At 40.2% G+C, this 12,493-nt stretch overlaps 1 long non-coding RNA gene and 1 pseudogene across 1 annotated transcript; one reads left to right on the plus strand and one right to left on the minus strand.

Moving 5' to 3' along the window:
- Positions 1-2,832: 2,832 nt before the first annotated feature.
- LOC105150661 (uncharacterized) lies at positions 2,833-6,367 on the minus strand (annotated as a pseudogene).
- A 2,915-nt stretch (positions 6,368-9,282) lies between these two features.
- LOC147910070 (uncharacterized) lies at positions 9,283-9,721 on the plus strand. The gene is made up of 3 exons (XR_015544505.1): positions 9,283-9,364; positions 9,453-9,527; positions 9,603-9,721. It is a non-coding gene; the product is annotated as an uncharacterized LOC147910070 (long non-coding RNA).
- Positions 9,722-12,493: the final 2,772 nt, after the last annotated feature.

Here is a 12,493-nt window from a genome sequence, read left to right on the forward strand (position 1 = left end):
GACAAACATTCGGAACGCCATCGCCGAAATACCGGTGGACATGCTTCAGAGAGTGACGCGAAACTTCAGAAATCAGTGACTCAATCAGTGCATAGACAACGGCGGCCGTCATTTGATAGATGTAATTTTCAAAAGTGCATGAAAAAAAATTTGATGAGGTGATCTGTAAGGGGAAAAAAGAATTATACTGATATCTGCAATAGTTTCGTTTTTATTAACCTTTAAAAAAAGTAAGTTTCTCTGCCGCACCCTGTATTTAATATCGAATACTACATGCATTGCTCGTACGACAGCTCACTGTCGGGCTATCATTTCGCCGTGATAAGGACTGTATAACGTGATTCACGGAAGAACTCCGAAATTTAGCGCATAGTGTACAGTCTATAATTTTGGCTAATGTACCCATGGCGGATTTCACGCGAGATGATTGGCAGATTTAACAGCGCCACGCATTGTCACGTGTACGAGAAATCGCTTGCGCCAGACGACACGCGGGTACGCGATCACTGTCGCTTAATCGGATGATACAGAGGCCCCGCGCACTCAAATTGTAATCTAAATTATAGGGATTCACATTGCACTCGTAGTTTTCCATAACTTATCACGCTACTATACTACGACTACGACGCGCATTTCGTCATCAAAATTGCCACCGCGTACGAAGGACGTGTTGATCTTTTACTGATAATTAAAGAAAAATATATCTCTTTACTAAACATGTCAATAGTACCAAAATTGGTAAAAAAAATTGTGTAAAAGTACGGTTTATAGATTCATACAAATTTTTTGCTTCTAATTTGAACAAATTGGCATCTTTCTCAGTAAAGATAAGCTACGGATACTGCAACCAAATTTTCCAATTTATTAGAAAAAAATTCTAATCTTTTGATACGAAAGTGCGTCTTTCCTTACGAGTACATTGATTGTATCGAAAAGTTGGAGGACCGCCTCGCGAATCGTTTTACAGTTCATTGACAGACGTCACGATATCTGAGAACGCTTACGCGCACGTCGTCAACATGTGGCAGCGGTTCTTGATCCGGACACTCGATGAATAGTGACTTATATCTGAAAACGGATGTATTGTCGTTGGAATATAATATAACGTCTTCGAAAATTTCCGCAACCGTTGTGTCGCGAGTTCTCGGCTCGACCCCGCGTATTATTACATCTTACCGGGCTTCACGTGGGAAGACACTATGTTAAGACACGTGTGTAAGATTTGAACTGCTTACAAACATTGATATAGTCATGTTTATCAAGCGCATATGATCTGAGTCAGTGTCCGAATAGGTACGCGTGAGCCAACAACAAATACATGTCGTCGTACGATCCATCCTACTTGATATTAGGTGTTGGAATTAATTCGTAGCGTTTTACAAGTGATGGGAAGTACTTTCATTAATGTATTTTTTAATGCTCATGTGAAATAAATAACATTCTTTCATTAAAAAACGCTACGAATTAATTCCAACACCTAATATATTATGACAACAGTCTGTACGACTGGGCAATGTGTCAACCACTGCCTTACGCCGATTTTCATTGGATCGACGACCCATGTAACAGGTTGTTATTCTCGAGGTAGACGTGGAGTACCCGCAACGTTTTCATGACGCACACACTGACATACCATTCTCTTTGACGCACGAGAAACCACCCGGCAAGCGCGATGACAAGCTCCTCACAACATTATGCGATAAACGGTGTTACATCATATATTATCGTAATTTACAGGCAGTGTACTCGTCACGGTCTCCATAATACAAAGGTGTTACGTATACTGCAATTCGCGCAATCTCTATGGCTATGCGATTATATAAAACTAAACACAAAATTTAGAACTTTGGCTAAAAATTATATTGAAAAAAATTTATACAAATTTATGAATAATGCGGTATTTGGCAAAACTATCGGCAAAAATCGCGATGCGATCGCACTAACATAAAGTTATTAATATGGGAAGGCAAATATGGTGCTGAAGCAATGATCGCGAAACCAAATTTCCACAGCCGTAACAACTTATCGGAGATTCTGGTCGCGATAGAACTGCGTAAGCTCGAGAAATTTGATAAACCAATATAAGTAGGTGTGTGCATCTTTGATGTGTTATATCCAAGACGTGTTTGTACGAATTTCACCATGAATACATGGCACCGCTGTTTTGCGAAAAATGCAAAATTATGTATAATATATTGATACTGATAGTCTCATACACCAGAATGTGACTACATCTACGATATCATGACATGCGATATAAGTAGATTTGACACAAGCGATTACACTGTCAACAACGCGTACGGTATTCCGCTCGCAATTAAAAAAGTTCCTGGCCTTATAAAAGACGAGAACGGTGCCATCATAACTGAATTCGTAGGGCTTAGAGCGAAAATGTATGCCTTGCATATAGAAAGAAAGAAGGATACGAAAAAAGCAAAGAGCGTCAAGAGTAACGTTGTAGCGAGGTCTATAAGTTCGAGGATTACGCGCGGTTCAATAACGCAATCGATATAATGCAGTAGTGCATAAGATCTAAATTACACACGATATCAGAAGCAAAAATCGCTCTAAGTCCGCATGACAATAAGTTGTATATCATGCCAGGTTCCGACACGCTGCCATAGAGGCATTACCGATGTAAATAAAACACATTTGTATTGTATAGTATGTTTAATATGTACGTAATATGTATAATATGTACAATATGTATAATATGTATAATATGTAAATACTATGTATATGATATTTGTAATGTGTATAATACCTATTTATATTTTTTAATAAATATAAGTTTTACAATACATTGTCTTTATGTATCCATGAATTGTGCGAATTGTCAAATCCCAACCATTTTACATAAATCTTATTCTCCCTCTTGCGAAACATTTTTTTAACGAGATGCACGTCAGAGTTAGCTGTGTAATTCGTATTCGTAGGATTCTCCAGCAATAGACTCTCCGCGAGAATCTTCCAGAAGATACGTCACTTAGTTTATTGCACTTTGATAACTTTAAACACCTCCGTGCTCCAATTCGGCGTGTAAATTTTATCAAAGACTGTCTTGAATTTGCTCACGCGTACCGAATCACACACTTTGTATCGCGCGGATGCGGCAATCCTACGCGATTGTAAATCGTGGTTAAGAGCCTATCGACGATCATGGGATAACGTCAACAGGATACCAATAGTTTGATGCGCCCATTATAATTTAATACAAGACGCGCAGGATGTCGATCCATTTGCAATTTCCATGTGCCTAAATTGTTTCCACATGTTATTCTCCAACGTGTAGTTGAACCATTCGATGATCGAGGCCTTTACGCAATATACATAGAATAATGGTTTATATTGTGCTTCTTCAAGAGTTTCTGTATACTCGAGTTGTAAAATTCCTTTCCGCTATCAGTACGAAAATTTTTCGGACATCTTTTATCGTCTCAAATTATCTTTGTGATCGCTGTCGTCATCTCGTTCCTGCTCTTGACTTTGAGCGACTCGGCCCATGCGTGCTTTCACGTCAATAATGATGAAAATGTAGTAATAACCTCTGTTGAATCGCGTATAAGGATGCATCTCGATCACATCTGCCTGTCAAAAATCATCGTATTCGTATACTATGACATACATTCGCGGAAAATTTTTTCTCGTCGGAGCGTGCAATTCATCAATCAGCAGACGATTTATTATTTGGCACGATGCACTTTTGGAATCGTCTTTTCAAGTTCGTTTAGCATAATCTGCACATTATTTTGTAAGGCTATAATCTTCCCCTCGATTTCATTCAGACGATCTTTCAAATCTTGAACACTTTGTTGCACATATCGTTTGTTTGCCAGCATCATCCATCGGTAGCGCTACTCGTCGAATCTTGCGCGACTTTGTGTCAAAGTTAGCTGCGACGTTATCGCGCACGTAATTGCTGAACAATCTATGCCATCGATAGTGCGATTCGCTTCCTCCTCCAAGTGATAATCCAAACTTTGATCGGCATTGCGATGTCAACTGAACGACGTGTATAGAATGAGGTTAATCAGACCAGCTTTGCGAAGATCTTCGATAATCGACAGAATCTCGTTGTCATGACTATTGTGACCCGCCTGGCGCGAGGCCTCGAGCAATCGCAGGCAATTCACAATTTCGTTGGGATCGTCCCAATGGATACAGTCGATCTTGCTAACGTTTAGCGTCATCGTACGTGATAAATTCACTCTTTTGTTTATTTTTGTTCCAACTTTTTTACTCGACACTAATGGTGCTATTATATTCTTATACTTGTATCCCTTACTACCCATTACTTGATTACTCGGGTTATGACTGTGCCGGTGAGCATTTGTCGTCAGCAGAATGCTCTTGTAGGTCTGTACGCCATCATCCGTACAAATACTTTCGTTGGAAAATTTCATGAAAATTAATTCGTACAAGCTCAGTGTTTCATTGTATCTTTTCCCATCTATAATTATATTGTCGTTTTTGTGCAAGGTGATACGTTTGTCACCAAGCATCGTTCCCTTGTCGCTGAAATAAATTCCATACACAACATCAATATTGACGGATTCTTACTATTCAGGACCGTTTTCAGATATTTCTGTCTCAACGGACCAGATTTTACATGCAGTTTTTCTTGTCCCTCGGATGTTTGAAGCAGTTGAATAGATATTACGAACAGTTCATCGGCAACCTCGAAAATTTCTTCGACAGTGGGAGCGTGGTCATACGATAAATCGCGCGGTTGTATTGGATGGATCCATATAATCTCTCGGTTTTTGAAGGCTAAAATGAAACAAGTTTTTTCATACAAAGAATGAATTTTAATCAATGATACATTCTCCGTTTTTGTTGATGACTTCTTGCTATCTTTTCAACAATTTCATTATTCCACTCTCATAGAAGGTCTGGGGCTTAGAGGCGAAAAACCAGTCGAGGTACGTTTTCATTCAGCTGTCTGATCAGCGAACGATTTCCCGTTGAGGGAATTTTGCAGGGACCGGAAGTGGTAGTCGGATGGTGCAAGATCTGGTGAATACGATGGGTGGGGCAAAATCCCAGCAAAGTTGCACTAATTTTTGCTGAGTGATTATTGCGGTGTGGGGTCTGGCGTTGTCATGGTGGAATATGACACCTTTGCGATTGACCAGTTCTGGACGTTTCTGTCGCAATGCTTGATTCAATTTCGTTAGCTGCGTGCAGTAGACCTTCGAATCAATCGTTTTTCCCTGAGGAAGCAACTCGTTAAACAGCACACCACGATGATCCCACCATATGGATAGCAAAATCTTCTTCGGATGCAGGCCGGCCTTCGGGGTGGCATTCGGCGGCTCGCCAGCGATTCCCCATGATCTCTTGCGCACTATGTTGTCGTAGATGATCCACTTTTCGTCACCAGTCACTATTCGTTTGAGAAACGGATCGCTTTCGTGCCGCTTCAGAAGTGAATTGCAGATGGACATGCGATTGGCCAGGTTCTCCTCGCTCAGCTTGTGCGGTACCCAAACATCGAGGCGGGAAACGTAATCAAGCTGTTGCAAATGCCTTTGAACGGTTTCATAATCTATTTTAAGTCCCGCAATCTCTCGCACCTTTAGCGTCCGGTCTTGCTCAACCAGTGCCTTGATATCATTCGAATCAACCTCGGTGGGCCGACCGCTGCGGGGTCCATCTTCAAGACTGGTATCTCCGGAACGAAATTTGGAAAACCATTTCTGAGCGGTACGTTCTGTTAAGGCATCGTCCCCGTATACGCCGCATATCTTTCGGTGGGCCTCCGCAGCTCGCTTGCCTTTCTTGAAGTAATAAAGTAAAATATGCCGAAAATGCACATTATTCTCCGACATGTCACAGGCTTGTAGCACAAACAAAACTAATGCCAATGAAATCAAATTTGACAGATAAAAAGAGCGGACTGTCACCTTTCCAAAACATATTTGGATTGCCTGATTAGGCAATCAGAACCGGAGATATTTGAAAAAAATTTGCACTACTAACAAAAACCGATCGACTATATGGATCCACCCAATATTATTTCAGACACATCAGTTCAGAGTGGATGGTACGGTTTATGATTGGCTCAACATTGATTTCACAGATGTGGAAGTATAGGATATTATCATACAAAGCACTTGGTCGTTTTCTTTTAGGTTTTGGTTCCTCGTCTTCTTCCGAAAAAAATATCAGTCATAGCATCCTTGGAGGATTCAACAGTGTTTTCAACAATCTGTTTTAGCAGGTCGATAATAGGTTTGAAATGTCTCTCCCATGCACTATCCTCCTGCATTTTATTAATCTTCAAAGCGCGGTATTTTTTGCGAATCGAATCACTCGTTTTCGCAATCTCTTTAGCTATTTTCTCATGATCTTTGCTGTTGTCCATGTCAACGTATTGAAGTCAACTGATCACATCACGGTATTGCAAAGTCATTAAATCTTTTTCTATATCCCTCATCGATAAGTACACTGTCCTTATCAATCACTAGAATTCCATACTTTTGTTGTCAACGTTTATGACATAAATTGCAGAAATCCTCATAGGATATATCGGTATTCACGTGATTGTTATACACGCGTTTCAGATTGTCATCCTGTTTGAATCAACAAATTTTCATTGTCACGTATAAGATGCTTTGGTATCTTTGCTTACGTCTGACAGAGATAGAAGCACTCGATGTCCGCGTGTCGTCCCATTGCAAGTACTCTCTTATCGCGTTCTGCTTGTCGCATGCCATGTCATCAAAAATAAAGATGAAATTCGGAAGCGCCTCGCTCGATGGAATGACATCGCTGTTATTAAAGAATGTAAAAAAATCGAGAATGTAAAATAATCGATTTCCTTGATCGGTGCTAATAAATTCGCTAGGTATTGATATTTCGGTTGCTGCAGCGATTTCGAATATACGTACACGTTCTCCAATCGTATGCAGTGCGGACTTTCCAACAAGCTTATTAGCACGTTTGTCTTGCCGCAATTTGACGATCCGCAGACGACAGCACGTATAGATGCCGGTAGCATGTCGCCATGCTTGCGCGTCTTCTCGATTTGCACTTTGCTATCAAGATTTGTCACTTCGATCGCCCGCGATGCACGAACCGCATATTTTCTCTTTCAAAATATTGAAAACGATATCGCAAGCGAGCCTATTTATAGAGCTGCGTAGAGCGAAATCGATCAGTAATCAAAATGTTTCTCGTCGTGTTGGATTGTCTGCATAATTTAACCTCAAAAGAACTGAAATATATACCAAAAATGTTGCAAGAATTTGAAAATTGCATAGATCTGTTGTGGGACAAATTAAACATATATGAACAGATACGGAGGTACGATGATATCGTCGGTGCCTGAAGCATTACAATTTATTTACGAGTTATCAAACGCATATCGACAATCCGGCGCCTTTGATAAAGAATTACAGCGAATGTCGTCGAGAGGTTTGATAAATCGTGCGATAAACGCGCTTCATTTCCAACTACATATTCTCGGATATCAGTTTTACAGTACGGGAACATGATTGGCTACAGATGATCAAGGAATTAATTCATTTGGTGCTGCGTACCGCGACATAGAGTATTCGCACAGCAACGATGAACGACACGCGGCTGACAATATACTCGCCGAGAAGGCGTGGAAACGCATTACCGCGAGTGATTCAATTCTCAAAAAAAGAGCCGCAGCCACAGCAATTTGGGCAGCCATGAAGGCCAAAAATTGGTATAGGTTTGAAAACAAAGAAGAGGAAGAAGAGTAAGCGGATATTTCCGTCAACGAAACGTGGCGGCATTGTGCCTGTTCTATCGCTGCTCGGCATTCTTGGGTCATTGATCGGTGGCGCGACGAGAATTGCCAAGACAGTAAATGATAACAAAGCAGTGCAGCGTTAACTGGAAGAACTGCAACGTCATAATCGCGTCATGAAAGGTCGCGGCGTTTATCTCGCTCACTACAAGCGCGGACAAAGTATTGCGCATACAAAAAAAAAAACGTCGATAAAATGTTAAAAATGCTGAGAGGAGTAATTACCGATGTACAATTCCAACAATTTGCAAACCGTATGCGCTTTCCATATTTTAAAGGCATCTTTACGTAGGCGTACTACATTACCGATCGAAGAAGTACGTTAAAACGAGAAAGGTATAGTAAATCTGGATAATGCCGAGGGACCTGGTACGCATTGGATAGCGTGTGCGAATAGAGGAAATCGCATCATGTACTTTGACAGTTTTGGCAATCATCAACGCTGAAGGAACTTGAACGGTATCTGGCAAACAGTAATCGAATACAATCGCACGTCTCATCAACATTATAGTCAGAACAATTGCGGGCAGCTTTGTCTACAATTTCTACGAACGATTAACAACCAATTTAAGGACCGACATTGCGCTGTTTAACTTAGTGTTCATTTGAAACATGTCGCTGATGTTTCCGCTGACCGGCAAGAATAGCGTCCTTGCCGTTTGCTACTTTCCAGCGGTAGATTTGGGTGACGGTGATTACGAGCTCGATCTGATGGACTTTGAAACGTGATCAAATCAATAAATTAGAAAATCTATCAGAGGACACTCGCAGTGCCATGTCACATTTCTTTTTGACAAGTAGCATCTTTTAGCTGATTACTGTCAAATTTTGAGTGGAATTCATCGCGTGATTTCATTTCTGTAGACGATTAAAACGAACAACCTTTGTATTTTTTACAAAATGGAAAAAAACGAGTTTCGTTCAATGATCAAACATCTACATATGAAAGGTTTAATACCGAAAGAAATCAAAGCCGAGTTGGATAATGTTCATAGCACATCTGCACCGTTTGCGACTATATACAATTGAATGAATTTAAACATGGTCGTACATCCACATGTGATGCATCTCATTCGGGACGTCCAATTGAGGTTGCTACGCCACAATTGCTTACTCCCCACTTCTTGTAGTTTTCCTCCCCGGCCCCCGTCCCCACAGGCGCATGTGTGTATGAGCTCGTGACGTCACGATGTGACGCGATGCGACGACGACGATCCAGCGAGCTCGAGAGCAGACAGGCAACTGAGGGAGTTCGCACGTTTTTCTTCCCGCGTGCGCTGTCGCTCTCGCTCGCACCAATGCCCACGTTCGGGATTCGATCGCTCGCGATGGATGCGTAGGAGATTTCGTTTCTCACTCGCATCGACGTATCGGAGGATTCGATCTCACTCGCACACTTACGTCGCGACACCATTCCCCACGCACACTTTCACTGTCGTGTGTTTTTTTAATTGTTAGTTTAATAAAAAAAGATAGCGGAATAATAAGCGTACCTCAATTCGATTTTTTTAGATTATTTTTTCAACGATGAGCAACTTACGAGATCTAATTCGAATTAGATACGAGTATCCCATGGAAGGGGTAAGTTGTTTTTTTTTGTCAAACATTTTTTTTAGTGATTTTTTGCGCTTCATTTTTTAATGATTTTGCATCTTTTTTTACTTTTCAGTACCTTATGGTCGACAACGAGCCGCAAGTCCGGCTACAATTACGGGACGAGGTGGGGGTGCAAATTATCCCCTCAGTAAGTATAACAAATAGATTTATTTTCTATTTTTTCTTTTTTCCTTTTAAATTCATTTTGTTCATTTTTTTTCAGCCTGTATCTCCATATTTTGTTCAAATCAAAAAGAGGCTTTATTAATATAGCCACTTGGCGAATGAAAAGAAATGAAAGAGAGTGCGACCGGGAGAATCAAATAGACATGTGGGAAGAAAGGGATTTCTTCCTAGCAGAGTTATTTGGTCTCCGACCGTACGAGCCTGATCCGGAAGACTGGAATTGTAAGTATCATAAATTTATATATGTGAATTTCTCTTCTTATATGTTACATGCTAATGTAACGCTTTTGTTTTACAGAAAAACGATGGCTATCATTTTTTTTTAATTTGGGGACGCGGCGGTGGTGGTGGCACTGGTGCCTGTGGCGGGGGTGGCGGCAGTGGTGGCAGCGTCTGCGATGATGGGTGGCGGCGGTCCCAATAATACGTGACACCGCACATGGCGACACATCAGTAAACATCGATAGCACCGGGACGTAAACATCGATAGCGCTGGGACTTCCAGCGCCTCCCCTCCCTTCCCCGCGCCTACCAGTACTCCCCGCGCTTACTGCCCCGCGCCTATGAGTATCTCCGCGCCCCGCGCTCCCCTCAGAGGACCTGAGTTAGAACCCGCCTATTATTCCTACTGACCGCTCTTTTACTATCCGACCGCATAGTCGGATATCATTAATATCCGAGAATGTATCCGGTAGAAATTAGATATTAAATTGTTGATTTTTTCTTATATAAATGTTCTAGAAACAAGTATGCATATTGCATATTCATGATATTATAATATCTTATACATTGTTATAAAATTACAATTTTTTTCTCTATAGCCTTTTTCTTAGAAAACACTTTCTCGATATCCGGTCGGATATTCAGAAAATGTAAAATATCCGACTCGAAGAAATTGCCTTCTCAGATATCTGATATCCAGTTTCCGGTTATTTTAAGATGTCATTCATCTCTAATAATAAATCTGTACTATTCATATTTATTATAAATATTAATATAAGTAAAAATTTGTATACTATAATTAAGGTTGATAGATGGCTGGGATTTCCCGTAAATTACCAGAAATATATATAAGGAGTATGACTTTGCTCATGAGGTTTTTTTCCGAAATTCGAGGCTTTATTGTAAAAAACATTTATACATTTATGATTCAAAGTATTGTCCATTACTGGCCACTACTTTTTCCCATCTTTCGGGTAGCATACGAATCCCGCGTCGAAAAAACTGGTCATCTTTTGAGGCGATCCACGAATCGATCCAATTTTTTACTTCTTCATAAGACCGAAAGTGCTGGTCAGCCAGATCGTATGCCATTGATCGAAACAAGTGATAGTCAAAGGGAGCAACGTCTGGAGAATACGGCGGGTGGGGTAGGACTTCCCATTTCAACGTTTCCAAGTATGTCTTGACCACTTTCGCAACATGAGGTCGAGCATTGTCATGCTGCAAAATCACTTTATCGTGTCTCTCGTTATATTGCGGCCGTTTGTCTTTCAATGCTCGACTCAAACGCATCAATTGCGTTCGATACTGATCGCCTGTGATTGTTTCAGTCGGTTTTAACAGCTCATAATATACTATGCCGAGCTGGTCCCACCAAATACAGAGCATGATCTTGGAGCCGTGAATATTCGGTTTGGCCGTCGACGTGGAAGCATGGCTGGGAATTCCCCATGATTTTCTGCGCTTGGGATTATCGTAATGAACCATTTTTCGTCCCCAGTCACAATGCGATGCAGAAAGCCCTTCCGTCTTTCAAGCAGCTGTTCACAAGCAAACAAACGTCGTTCAACATCTCTCGGCTTCAACTCGTACGGCACCCAATTTCCTTGCTTCTGAATCATTCCCATGGCTTTGAGACGTTTTGAAATGGCTGATTGAGTCACTCCTAATGATCATGCCAATTCTTTTTGATTTTGAAGAGTCTTAATCAAGTAATGCCTTCAATTCTGCATCTTCGAAAATCTTCTCTCTTCCACCGCTATGGTGGTCTTCGATGTGAAAATCACCGTTCTTGAAGTGTTGAAACCACTTATGACACGTTCTTTCACTAATAGCGGCTTCACCATAAATATTTGAAAGCATTCGATGAGCCTCAGCCGCAGATTTCTTCATATTGAAGCAGAAAATTAAAACCTCCCGCAAATGACAAGAATTTGGCTCGTAAACTGACATTTTCAATCGAGAATAACTTTATGATGCAGACACAAATCGACTAATGTTTCTAATGGGATTATGTTGACAGATGCCCAAGTTTATTGTGTGACGTCTATGATCTATTTATTTCGATCACCACTTACCGCTAAAGCCATCTATACGAAAACCGAATGAGCAAAGTCATACACCTAATAATTTTAACGAAATCTTAGGTTTCATCTTACATTTTCAACTCACTTTTTACGATCGCAACCGTCGGCACTTAGATATCTAGATATCTTATATTTAAGATTTATAGACAATTATTCATATTCAACTTTGTGCATTGTGGCATCACCGAGTTTTCTTAAAAGATTTTTTTGTATAATAAATAATTATAAAAATTTTTAAAAATAATATAAGTCCTATAGTTTTCGACTTGCCTTTCTATTTAAAAAAAAAAGTTATTTTACTTAAAATGCCATAAAAAATTATCGGTATTATAATTTATGTGGGCACATTAATACAAGAGGCTTAACTCAAATAATTTATAAAAATCTCTTTTTCAATTATCAGGCATGTCCTGGAAATATTGGTATTAGGCAATTCTACATATATATATATATATAGAAGGATATAACGATACATCATGCACTTCATGCGTATAATATTTATCTACAGGTATTTTATTAGGAAAAAAAAACTGCAGCGAGCATCGCTGTCACAAGTAATGCTGCAATTGCAGCAGCTGGAATCAAGATTGCAGTTACAATTTCAGCAAATACTGTAATT

Source organism: Acromyrmex echinatior, chromosome 3, assembly GCF_024713525.1.
Source record: "Acromyrmex echinatior isolate Ae372 chromosome 3, ASM2471352v2, whole genome shotgun sequence".
In the NCBI taxonomy this organism is placed as follows: Eukaryota; Metazoa; Arthropoda; class Insecta; order Hymenoptera; family Formicidae; genus Acromyrmex; species Acromyrmex echinatior.